This window comes from Vulpes vulpes, chromosome 1 (assembly GCF_048418805.1).
Source record: "Vulpes vulpes isolate BD-2025 chromosome 1, VulVul3, whole genome shotgun sequence".
Taxonomy (NCBI): domain Eukaryota; kingdom Metazoa; phylum Chordata; class Mammalia; order Carnivora; family Canidae; genus Vulpes; species Vulpes vulpes.
Genome location: NC_132780.1, coordinates 19,075,506 through 19,088,192, shown reverse-complemented (window position 1 = coordinate 19,088,192; position 12,687 = coordinate 19,075,506). Strand labels below are relative to the sequence as shown.

At 39.6% G+C, this 12,687-nt stretch overlaps 1 protein-coding gene across 3 annotated transcripts in view; it reads left to right on the top strand.

The window, feature by feature from the left end:
• LOC112909358 (KRAB domain-containing protein 5-like) overlaps positions 1-12,687 on the top strand; it is a 169,140-nt gene that overhangs the window by 95,561 nt on the left and 60,892 nt on the right. For all 3 annotated transcript variants that reach the window (XM_072758096.1, XM_025985264.2, XM_072758152.1), the window contains exon 3: positions 4,545-4,637. The gene's annotated coding sequence lies outside the window, so the exon portion shown is untranslated. The remainder of the gene's footprint in view (positions 1-4,544; positions 4,638-12,687) is intronic.

Genomic DNA, 12,687 nt, shown 5'->3' with positions numbered 1-12,687 from the left:
CTTGTATCTCTGCCTCTCTCTCTCTCTCTCTCTCTCTCTCTCTCTCATTAATAAATAAATAAAATCTTTAAAAAAACCCACAACATTTCCTTACTGACTGGAGCGGGGGGCGGTGGGGAACATTTTGTCACCAAAAAATATATCTCTTTAAAGATTATTTTAGACCAGGTTTGGGTTTTCTTATGTTTTTGTGTGGGGGGTGGTGTTTTGGTTTGTTTGTTTTGAGGGGGAGAGAGAGAGAAGGAAAGCAGGAGCTTGTGGGCAGGAGCCAGGAAGGGGGAAGAGGAGCAGAGGTGGAGCAACAGAATCTTAAGCAGGCTCCCTCCTCAGTGGACCCTGACCTCATGGCACTGAGATCAGGACCTGAGCTGAAATCAAGAGTCACATGCTCAGCCTACTGAGCTGCCCAGGCGCCCCTCTGCTGTTATTTTAAAGAAACAGCAGACAAAGGAAAAGCTCTGAAACCCAGTTTGTTTACTTTTGTGAAAGACATTTTCATTTATAAGGGAACGCTCCGTTTGTAAGAGTCTGTCCCTCTGTGTAGCAGAAAGAGGCAGAATGTGTAAAGTGCCAGAAATTCTGATCAGTGGAGAAGGCATGGATTTAAATCTGGATAACAATCATAGCCTTAGTGACTCTCCTTTGCCCGATCACTTCTCTCACTTGCTTTCCAGTAGGATAATTATGTGGAGTTTCAAGAGCGATCCTTGCTGGTATCCTTCTTCTATGTTTCTGTCAATTGGTGTGGGTGGAAAGGACAGTGTTGTTTTAAATAAAGGCTCCGGGTGATTTTAAGTGAGGTCAGGTTTAAGCATGAGAGCTTCCAAGTTATTTTATGAGAGTTGAGAGCAAGCTTTGGCCAAGGAGAGGTAACTGGTCTCCCCTACTGTGATTTCTGGAGGGTCAAGTCTGGGCAGCACACCCTCGGTAGGCGGTAGCTGAATTTGTTGTAGTCTGTAGGAGGGGAAGCCCCCTGAAAGGAAAGAATGAAAAGTCAGTGATTGGTCTCCTCGTAGGAACTCAGTTTCTGAAAGGCCCCTAAGGCAAAGGATTAGGAAGTTTGGGGGCCTTTTCTGCATTTCAAAGTCCTGCTTTCTGGCGAGCAGTTTAGAGGTACAGAGGCTCTGTTGGTGGCTTTAAAGGCATTTTCTCCTGATGCAGCTGTGATTTCTCCATGAATCTCTTCTGAGAAAGAAATCTAGAGGACAAGGTGAAGGAAGAAGAAATGGCCAGTTCTCAGGTAAGCCTTGCATCTGAGGTCAGAGGCTATCATGTTTTCCTCCTGGAATTCCATTAATTTAGAAATTGCAAATGTTGGTTCCTCTAGTTTTGATTTTTCTGCCTTATGTTTTCACCTGATGTTTAAAACCTTTTCAAAAGTGACTTTAGAACACTTCTTCCCTATATCCCAGAGCCTCTCTGCCTTCTCTCCAACATGGCTTCCAACAGCGCATCAACAGTTGTCCCTTTGAATTAAAGTCCTGCAAGTAGGGATCCCTGGGTGGCGCAGCGGTTTGGCGCCTGCCTTTGGCCCAGGGCGCGATCCTGGAGACTCGGGATCGAATCCCACGTCAGGCTCCCGGTGCATGGAGCCTGCTTCTCCCTCTGCCTGTGTCTCTGCCTCTCTCTCTCTCTCACTGTGTGCCTATCATAAATAAATAAAATTAAATTAAAAAAAAAAAGATTAAAAAAAAAAAAAGTCCTGCAACTATTGAAAATATTCCCTTTGTGACAGATTCACAGGGCAAGTCTTTGAGTCCAACATTCCTATTGCTGATGGAGTCTGGTTGGAATATTAGTCAAGAAAAGCAGTTCTTATTTAAGTCCCATCTGGATGCTTTTTGACCTTTGTGTAGACCAAGAGGGAGAAAATGTATAAATAAACATAATGGGTATGAGGCTCAGAGTATCTGGGAAAATTCTTCTTTGGTCGGAACTAAGGGAGGGCGGAGTGGGAGTCTTGCTTTTTAGATTGTGGAAATGATCCTTTATTTAAAATATACTATATGTGATTGAAGTTTGTATAAATGCAGTATATTCTCAAATCAATTTATATTCTGATCTAATGTTTGGTGGCCATAAGAACATACCAGTAATATAGGTCCTTTGGTGTGCCTTAAGCACGGATATAAATTTGTATCCTTAGAGCTTATGTTACCTTCTTTGACTTGGTTTGGTGCTGACAGATTTCTCCCTTATAATGTTTCTACTTTCCCCTTTAATATTCATAAGGATCTTAGTTGGATTTACTTCCTGAGTGATATGCAGAAATCATCCTAAGTAAAGTGGAGACTGTTTTCTTCTGATACTGTCTTGCTAGTAGTTTCCTTAAGGAGTAGAAAGGAAAAGAAATGTAGAGAAACTGAAATTCAACTTGCAGTCTCTTGATAAGAACAAGCTGTTAGAAATTCACACTTCCTTAATGTTAATGCTTTGCTAGAGGCAAAAAGCTAGCACCTTGACAATAGCCAGACCTTTAGGATCCTGAAAGTCATCTTTAATGTCTGAAAATCCCTATAGAAACTTCCTTTATTTCTGCTCCCCCCAATTTAAATGTATATAATCAATGGCTTCTCTCAAGGACAATATAGGTCTTTCTACCCAGGGGTCCTGTCATAAAAAGTTTTTGCAACAAAAATGTCTCAAGAATTCTTGCTTGACCCTTAGCTCCTCCCATCAGTTTCCACTGGACAATGAATGCTCTCTCTTGTAGTAGAATGATTTCTAGGACTGGAGGTTCTAAGGCAGACCTTCATCTTATAGATTTTTATTTTCTTGCACACTTAGGTCACAGAGTTACCCTTCTATTTACTTTGTATTTTCAGGGAAAAAAAAAAAAACAAAGGCAAAGAACAAGAATCGCTTAACTAATATGTTTGAGTTTATTAAAATCCTGGAATAGAGTCCTAGATAGAAACTATACCAGGTGGGGTTGTGACACAAAGGAAACTTGATTTGCAGCCAATAAGGAGATCATAGGGGATAACTTCCCAAGCAGAGACTCAAAGCCAGGGGGGATGGTTTCCTTTGATTTAGGGTTAGGATGGAAATTCAGCAATATCATCTTCCGTAGAGCTTGGCACAAGGTTGCACAGGTACTTGCAAACACACTTGTATATATTCTTTGTATGTTATGTAAATGAGGTTTGTGCTTCTCCTTTGGTGGAGATTTTCATAGTATAATGAGGTAAAAGTGCCATGGGTTACTCTTTGATCCTTCTACATAGGTATTAGTCAAAGGTTAAGCTCAAACTGGGCTGGCCCAAGCTCATTCTTTGGGTCATCATTACCTTTAGATGGATAGTTTCCATTCCTTGACAGGAGTCTAGACCTTGGGGTCTTTGCTCTGGAGTAAAAGCTAAGGTGAAAGGAAGAGATTAGGTAAAATGTGGGACAAAGATCAGAGTATATAAGCAGGTGATCAGGGAATGTCAGGTTTTGGGGTTTAGCTGGTGACATTAACTCCATCTTTCCTCTCCGGGACCATTTTGAACTCTGCCTGTGGCCACTTGATAACTGTGGTATTTATTGCAGGGACTGCTGACATTCAGGGATGTGGCCATAGAATTCTCTCAGGAGGAGTGGGGATGCCTGAACCACACTCAGCGAGAACTGTACAGGGATGTGATGTTAGAGAACTACGGACACCTCCTCTTTTTGGGTGAGGATGACTCTTTCCAGGTTTCCCAGACCACACTCTGAATTTTTTCCCTTCCTTTAAAGACTGACTCTTTAGAAGATTCCTCTTTGGGATCCCTGGGTGGTGCAGCAGTTTAGCACCTGCCTTTGGCTCAGGGCTTGATCCTGGAGACCTGGGATCGAATCCCACATCGGGCTCCCGGTGCATGGAGCCTGCTTCTCCCTCTGCCTATGTCTCTGCCCCGCACCCCCCCGCCCTCTGTGTGTGTGTGTGTGTGTGTGTGACTATCGTAAATAAATAAAAATTAAAAAAAAAAAGAAGATTCCTCTTTGCAGGACTAGAATTCAGATCCATGCAGTAGGGAAATAGGTAGGGGTTTGTAGATGTAGAGAAAAATTCATAATCTGGCAAAGCTTTACCTTCCCTTTTCTTAAGGGAACATCATTGGTTTTGTAGATGAGTGTAAGTTGTAAACAGTGAGTGGGGGCAGCCTGGGTGGCTCAGTGGTTTAGCGCTGCCTTTTGCCCAGGGCGTGATCCTGGAGACCCGGGATTGAGTCCCACATCTGACTCTCTGCATGGAGCCTGCTTCTCCCTCTGCCTGTGTCTGTGCCTCTCTCTGTATGTCTCTCATGAAGTAAAAAACAAAACAAAACAAAACAGTGAGTGGCAAGAAATGGTATTGTCCACATCATAAACTGCAGTTTTAACTCCTTATTTTTGTATTGGTAGTACTTGAAAGTGGAGGTCATGATATGAAAATTTGAAACTCCTCTTGCGTGTTCCTATTGGGCTGTTGGTCAAATGTATTTGGCAAGTCATTTTCTCAAAATCTACAATGTCCTCTAGTGAATCAAAAATTAAAATCTCTAGCAATATTCCTATTGGTGTTTTCTAATAAACAGGTCTTGTGTGGAAGCCAGACTTCATCATTTTCTTGGTGGAAGAGAAGCAGCTCTGGGATGTGAAGAGAAAGGAGACAGTACCCTTCCATCCAGGTAGGTGAGAGTGATTGATGTGTATGATAGAGATGAGATCCAAAGTGAAGCAGGAAGAGTGACCTTAACTTCTTGTTTGAGTAGCTCTCCTTGAATGGCGATTAGTTTGAGGAGCATAGTTGAATTTTTCCCTTTCAAAGAGGGACACCTGCTACGCAGTGTTATCAAGCTCTGTCTATTCTTTGAGGGCTCTCCTCTAGCTCCAGTGATGTTCCATCACTTCCACTGTGGAGCCAGGAGACTATCTCCGGAGTGGGAGGGTCTCCATAATCTGAGAGCTTCTGCCTGGCTTTGAGGGCTCTGCGAAAATCTCCATGTTTCTCAGGATCTCAATGCTAATCCCTTTGTGAGTTCTGTTTTGTTTCACGTGACAAATGTGTCAGAGTACTTGTAGGTGTATTGGGGTTTGGTACTGGTGCAGAAATCCAGAGCACTGGAGACAGATATCACATGTTTTCTGGTTTATGCTTTCCAATGTTATTGTGGCTTTCATCTTCATCGTATAAAATTGAGAATCAGTAATTTCTTTTTTTTTTTTTAAGATTTTATTTATTCATGAGAGACACACAGCTCTAGAGAGGCAGAGACATAGACAGAAGGAGAGGCAGGCTCCTCTTGGGGAACCTAATGTGGGACTCGATCCCAGGACTCCAGGATCATGCCCTGAGACGAAAGCAGACGCTCAGCTCCTGAGCCACCTAGGCATCCCGAGAATCAGTACTTTCATTAGATAATGAAAGACCTCCCTAAAATGAGAAAATCTAATCCTCTATTTCACTTTAAACTTAATTTTTTTGTATTAAATAATATTAGAAATTTGTCTGTGTTCCATTCTTCAGTGTTGAAAGAATGTAAATGTATGTTTCCCAATATTCCTTATATAATGCCATAGGTGATATATGACATTCATCTTTGATTTTCTTATATCAAAAGTTGTGATGTGGGGCAACGCTGGTGACCCAGTGGTTTAGCGCTGCCTTCAGCCCAGGGCATGATCCTCGAGACCCGGAATCAAGACCCACATCGGGCTCCCTGCATGGAGCCCGCTTCTCCCTTTGCCTGTGTCTCTGTCTCTCTCTCTTTCTGTGTCTCTCATGAATAAATACATAAATAAAGTCTTAAAAAAAAGTTGTGATGTGATGTGGGCATTTGTTTATAAAAAGTAAGATGGATAATTAGTAATATTCCCATATTAAAAAAAGTTTTGTTTATAAATTTATTTTTATATCCAGAAAAATTAGCCATTGGCTTTTCTTCTACTTTGCTCAGAATGTAACTGAATTTAATTCCAAATAGTTATTTTTTACAAAGAATTGCCAGCATATTTTACAATATGATGGTATTTCTTTGTTTTGAAATGAAGGATTTATTTATTTATTTATCCATCCATCTATTTATTTATTTATTTTTGGTGCTTGGTTCTTATTTTTCTCCTTTTTAAAGTTATATTTATTTAAGAGACTGAGAGGGAGAGTTCATGAGTTGTAGCATGATGAGGGGTAGGGTCAGAGGGAGAGGTAGACGGAAAGGGACAAATTCCCAAGTAGATTACCTATTGAGCATGGAGCCCCTCATGGGGCTCCATCCCACAACCCTGAGATCACGACCTGAGCCAAAGTCGACTGAGCCATATCGGTGCTTGGTTCTAAAGAATGGATTATAGCCTTGCATTCTGTGTAACAGCAGGGATATATTAATAACGTAATTCATTTTTAAATGTCTTTTAAGTGCCTATTCATAAAAATTTTCTATTAGAACTTTTCATGGCATAGTTTAATATGTATTCTTTATAATTTTACTGTCAATGAATACATGCCAATAATTTTAAATGCTTGGTTTTCATGGGTACACAATCATAGTTTATATAAAATGTTTCTTTTTAAAAATTCATCCATTGTTTTGTGAAGACTTTATCTTTTTCTTTTTTTAAGATTTTATTTATTTATTCATGAGAGACACAGAGAAAGAGGCAGAGACACAGGCAGAGGGAGAAGCAGGCTCCATGCAGGGAGCCCAAAGTGGCACTGGATCCCAGGATTCCAGGATCACGCCCTGAGCCAAAGGAAGATGCTCCACCACTGAGCCATCCAGGCATCCCTGAAAACTTTATCTATTAGAACAAGGAAAAGCAATAAGCAGAATCCCCATACTAGGCTCCATCCCAGTACCCCAAGATGATGAAGTGAGCTAAAGTTAGACTTTAACCACCTGAGCCACTCAAGCACCCCAAAATTCATCTATTTTCATGTGGAGTTCTTTGAGTTAAATTATGTCTTATTCTGGTTCTACAATTCCATAATAATGTGCTTCGTTTTGTGTGGGACCTTCCACAGTATTATTTAGTAGCGGTATCATTGTTACCTGTGTGTTTTATTAGAGGATGACAATATTCAACTCAATAGATTTCAAGACAGCATGAATTTAACTCAAATATGAATCAGCTCTGTAGTTTCTCCATTGGTTGAACAAATGCTCACCTTTGGTCTGAGGAGCCAGCACAGTACATCCAGAGGGTGCTGTCATTCCCTCTGTCTACATGTCATGCATGACAGAAACAAACTCCTGAGGCATCAGCCAAGAAGCCAGATCACTGAACATACAGGTCACTCATTTGTTTCTTTCCTGAGGTGAGATAAGTTTTTTCTCACAGTGTGTCCATGGAATGTCAGGGACGGTGAGCTACTGTTTTGGGCAAGTGTCACAGATTTTCTTTGTCTCTTTGATGTGGCTTTTCTTCATCTGTACCTGTCAGGGTAGGGGTGGGGTGTTATGTTCTAACTGGCTTCTGGAGCACTGAAAATGGTAATTTAGTCCATTTTTGTCTCCATGGAGGAGAGGAAGATCTTGGTAGTTCCTGTTTCTCCATTCATCTGATGTGCTATGATGGATATTAAGTTTGCACATTAGCATTTTAACATGTATGCATATGAGTCTAGTGAGTGTGATAACTTATTTTGTATCTTTTAGTTGTGTCTTTCCATTACACCCAAGGCCTATTGGCAAAGACCAGCAAAGAAGATTCATTTTGTAGAGTGATATGGGAAGCTGTGCCCCCGAGTATTTATGCTTAATGAATAACTGGGAAGGTGATGGAGGGGTAGTGGAGGACAGGAAGGATGTTATGATGGATATAACCCTAGTGGGACAGTTAGTCATAATGAAATCGTTCCTGCCAGAAAATGAGGCATAGAACACATTCTGGGAAACACCCCAGCTTATGTCAGTTATATTTACAGAACAATGTCTTTGAGCCCCAGGACAATAATCCATTTTTTCAACATAACATATTCTCTGGAAGGACATATAAAAATTCTGTTTAGTCACCTAGTCCATGTTGAAAGTTCCTTTTTTTTTTTTCTTCTTCTAAGATTTTACTTATTCATGAGAGACACAGAAGCAAAGACCTAGGCAGAGAGAGGAGAAGCAGGATCCATTCAGGAGCCTGAAGCGGGACTCGATGCTGGAACTCCAGGTTCATGTCTTGAACCTAAGGCAGATGCTCAACTGCTGAGCCACCTTAGGCGTCCCACATGCTGAAAGTTTCATTCAGAGGATTTAAATATAAGATTAGTTTAATCATTCACTGATACATTTCTGTTAGACATTTAAAAATGAAGATAAAAATTCTATTTGTGATTGATTTGAGAAATCCTTTTCAGAAGGTTCATTATTCTTCCACCAACATATAAACCTTCCCTGTTGCAAACTCTCTAATATTGAGAAACATCATTGCCTTTATCCAAACATCACTGTGTGATAGTTACCACATAATACTTAATTTGGAACAAGTTTTTATGTGTTGTGCACTTAGGAATGCCTTAGGTTAACACTGTATCAACCATAATTACTGAGGTGTTTATAAAGGAGACAAAACTTACAATGCGATGAATCTGGGAAAAACATCAATCAAGGGTCAAATCCTAATAAACATCAGAGAATTCAGTTTCCAGAGAACTAGCATCATAGTAATAAATGTGGCAAAGTTTTTATGATAGCTCAAATCTTATTGTACATCATTGTATCTTTACTGAAGTGAAGACTAAAAAAGGTAGTGTGGCAAACCTTTTAACTAGTCTTCATGACTCACTCAAAAGCAGACAATTCATAATGGTAAGAAATATTACTAATGTAAACAATGGCAAATACCTCAACTGTCTCTCAAAACTTACCAATATAAGGTAATACATAGTGCAGACAATGCTGACAAATGTTTAAAAAAGTGTGGCAAAGTCTTCAAGCAGAACTACAAACTTTCTGAGCATCGGAGAATGCATAATATATGAAACTCTACAAATATAAGGAATGTGGTAAAGCATTTAATTCATCATCAAAAGTATTTAACATGAAAAAAAAAAGTATTCAACATGAGATAATACATTCTGGGGAGATAGCTTATAAATGTCAAGAATAGTGGTAAAGTCTTTACTAGAACTGAACCTTTACTCAACATCAGAGAAAGCATACTAGATAGAAAACTTAAGAATGTAATGACTGATGAATGACCTTTTTTTCTAATATTCAGTTCGGGAAAAAAGAGTCTTTATAAAGGACAAAAATATTAAAGATGTAAACACCTTGCTAAGTATGTGCAATAGAAAGGCAAGCTGAAATAAATCAGAGTATTCCCAGCAGAAAGCACTAAGTCAATACTATGTTTCAGACATGATTCTAAATCAGAGTATTTATTATAAAGAAAAATAAAATTTAAATGACCAAGATTAATTACATTTTAGCCTTGGGTAGTGCAGGCATGAGGGGCCCTAACCCCCTTTAGAATTGAAAATCTGTATAATTTGAGTCCCCCAAACTTAAAACCATTTGTACTTTACCATGGAAATACCATATTGTTGAAACTTTACCTGGAACATTAACAGTTAATCATTTCTTCTTCTTTTTTTTAAAGATTTATTATTATTATTATTATTATTAAAATACCTTATTTATTTGTTTGTTTGTTTATTTATTTATTTATGAGAGACACAGAGGCAGAGACACAGGCGGAGGGAGAAGCAGGCTCCATGCAGGGAGCCTGACTAGGAAGGAACTCGATCCCAAGACCCCGGGATCACAACCTTTTTTCCCAATGGCCCTAAATCTCAAATTATTTGAAATTAATTTTCCCCACATTTATTTTTATAATTTTTCTTCCTTTTTGTAACTGCTGGGGTGTGATGGTGTTTTAAATTTTAACAAGGATGGTATAGAAGTATTATTGAGAGTGTAGGTAGACAAATATGTGATACTGTTGATTTGTATTCCAATTTGTATAACCAGACTACCTGAAGGGTCTTTGAACTGACTCTAGCTCCACCTAATAGTAAATATACCAGATAACATCCCCCAAAGTCAGACAAATATAAGTTCCTGATATGACTTTCCCAGTGGCCTTTGTGGCAGAGTGTCCACTCCCGGTGTATTTGCCATGAGCACCCTTTATTTATTTATTTTTTAATTTTTATTTTTTTTCCATGAGCACCCTTTTTTTTTTTCTTAATTTTTTTTTTTTAATTTTTATTTATGATAGTCACAGAGAGAGAGAGAGAGGCAGAGACACAGGCAGAGGGAGAAGCAGGCTCCATGCACCGGGAGCCCGACGTGGGATCCGATCCCGGGTCTCCAGGATCGCGCCCTGGGCCAAAGGCAGGCGCCAAACCTCTGCGCCACCCAGGGATCCCTCCATGAGCACCCTTTAAAGAAGAGTCCCACAGTTTACCTTACTCCACTCACTTGGGTTCGAATTGTGCATTCTAGACTTGGCCCAGCAACTCCAAACCCACCAGCTATGGTCCTTAAGAAAGACATCTGCCCCAGTCCCTTCCATTTTCTTTGCCTGCACTCAGTCTTGACCAGTTCATGTTGTCCCTCAAGGTATATTATGTACACCTTCCAGGATCTATGACTAATAATGGTTCACCATCTAATGCACAGAGGTTCTACTTTACTGCTAGTTGAACAAAGTCACTAGTAATAGAATATAAGGTATACCTACAGAAGTCTCAATCACTAGATTAAAACTTTTTCCCTATATTTTCCTTTGTTTATGTTATTTTTGTGAGCATATAGAACACAGAAGTTTATGGTTTTGATGTGCACAGAATGCAATATGTTATATTAAGCTAAAGATACATTTTGGAGTAAACTAGGGATAAGTAAGAGTGAGTGTGTGTGTGTGTGTGTGTGTGTGTACACACCTATATCTTCAGAAGGAAGGGGAATATTGGATCCGAAGAGATAATTTCCAAATTTCAAAATTGATGATTGTCTTGCAAAGACAGATATTACAGATTCTTAACAGGAATCATTTTCTCTACATTGTATAGAATTTATTTCCCCTAAATATCGTGTATTTTGGTTTGAGAATCTTCCATGCAAATCTTGTCTTTCTTACCTAACCATAAGTCATATAGGATGTGTACCCTGTTTTCCTTGTTCCAGTGTTCAGGAACCGTTGCTCAGACAACTTGCTCACAGATTTTTATGAATGGTTCATATGAAATTCAGAAATTAATTTGAATACAGGCATAATTCTACAATGAGCACATTAAATTCCATGTAGTTTAATTTATCCATTTCCCTTAAAAGAACCCTAAGTGGGAGGCTGGGTGGCTCAACCATTGAGCATCTGCCTTTGGCTCAGTACCTGACCCCAGATCCTGGGATCAAGTCTTGCATTGGGCTCCCTGTGTGGAGCCTGCTTCTCCCTCTCCCTGTGTCTTTGCCTCTCTCTGTGTCTCTCATGAATAAATAAATAAAATATTTTTTACAAAAAGAACCCTAAGCAAGATTTCTTTAGTTATTCTTTTCTCTTCAAGAAAGTGGCATGATCCAAGTTGTATACTTTTCTGTAGCAAGTTAATTAGGAAACTTGGAGACTTCCTAAGTCATTGGTTGCTTTAACATATATTTGAAGGGAACAAACATGATACAGTGCTGGGTGCTTAGATGTTCTAAAGTTAGGAAGAAAACATCTTCTATTATGAAGGATGATATATCCCATGGTAGGAAATAGAAGGTGTCTAGGCTGAATCATTGGCATAAATTCTTCATGTGGGGAATGGACACTAAGACTTCGATCGTGACTCTGAATCTAGAAAGATCAATTTTACTTGTTTTCTTTTCCAATCTTCTCCAGTTTTTCGGTGTTCTTGTCTCTATTCCAGTGATGTAGACATCACAGCTGTCTGTCCTTCCTTCCTGTTATTGGAGACCCCAGTTTCACTGCTCTCTGCCTCCAGCATAAGCCATTCAGGCCCTTATAGGTTCTTAGGATTGGTTTGAAATTTTTAAATTCAATGGTAAATGGTTGGTGACAGAATAATTTGAAGCCATATCTGGTATGTATTTATTTATTTATTTATTTATTTAAGATTTTATTTATTTATTCATAACAGACACACAAAGAGAGAGAGAGGCAGAGACACAGGCAGAGGGAGAAGCAGGCTCCATGCAGGGAGCCCGATGTGGGACTCGATCCCGGGACTCCAGGTGACACCCTGGGCTGAAGGTGGCGCTAAACCGCTGAGCCACCCAGGCTGCCCCTTTGTACCAATTTTCACATGTACCACCAGTGTATGGGATTTCTGGCTTATCCACATACTTTCTAAAACTTTCTAGTTTATGTCATTTTCACAGTCAGCCTCTGGTTGCTATGTGATGTTACCAACTGTTGGTTTTACTTGCTTTTTGTTGTTTTTCTTGCTTTCTGTTAGTATGACATTGGGTTAACCTTTGGATAATATCCTTTTCCAAATGTCTAGTTAGTTTTTCCTTTTTAGTGTTGTGATATCTTTTTTTTTTAAGGTTTATTTATTTTTAGAACAACAGAGAACTAGAGAGAGATCCAAAGCAAGGAAGGACAGAGGGAGAGAAAATCAGACGAAAACTCTGCATTGAGTGTGGAGCCCAGCATGGAGCTCAGTCTCTTGAGCCTGAGATTATGAGTGGAGCCAAAACCAAGAGTCCCATACTTAAGGGACTGAGCCACCCAAGACTCCAGTTGTTGATATCTTTTTCTTCAGGCTTTGTGGTTTTATGTATATGCTGAGAATGA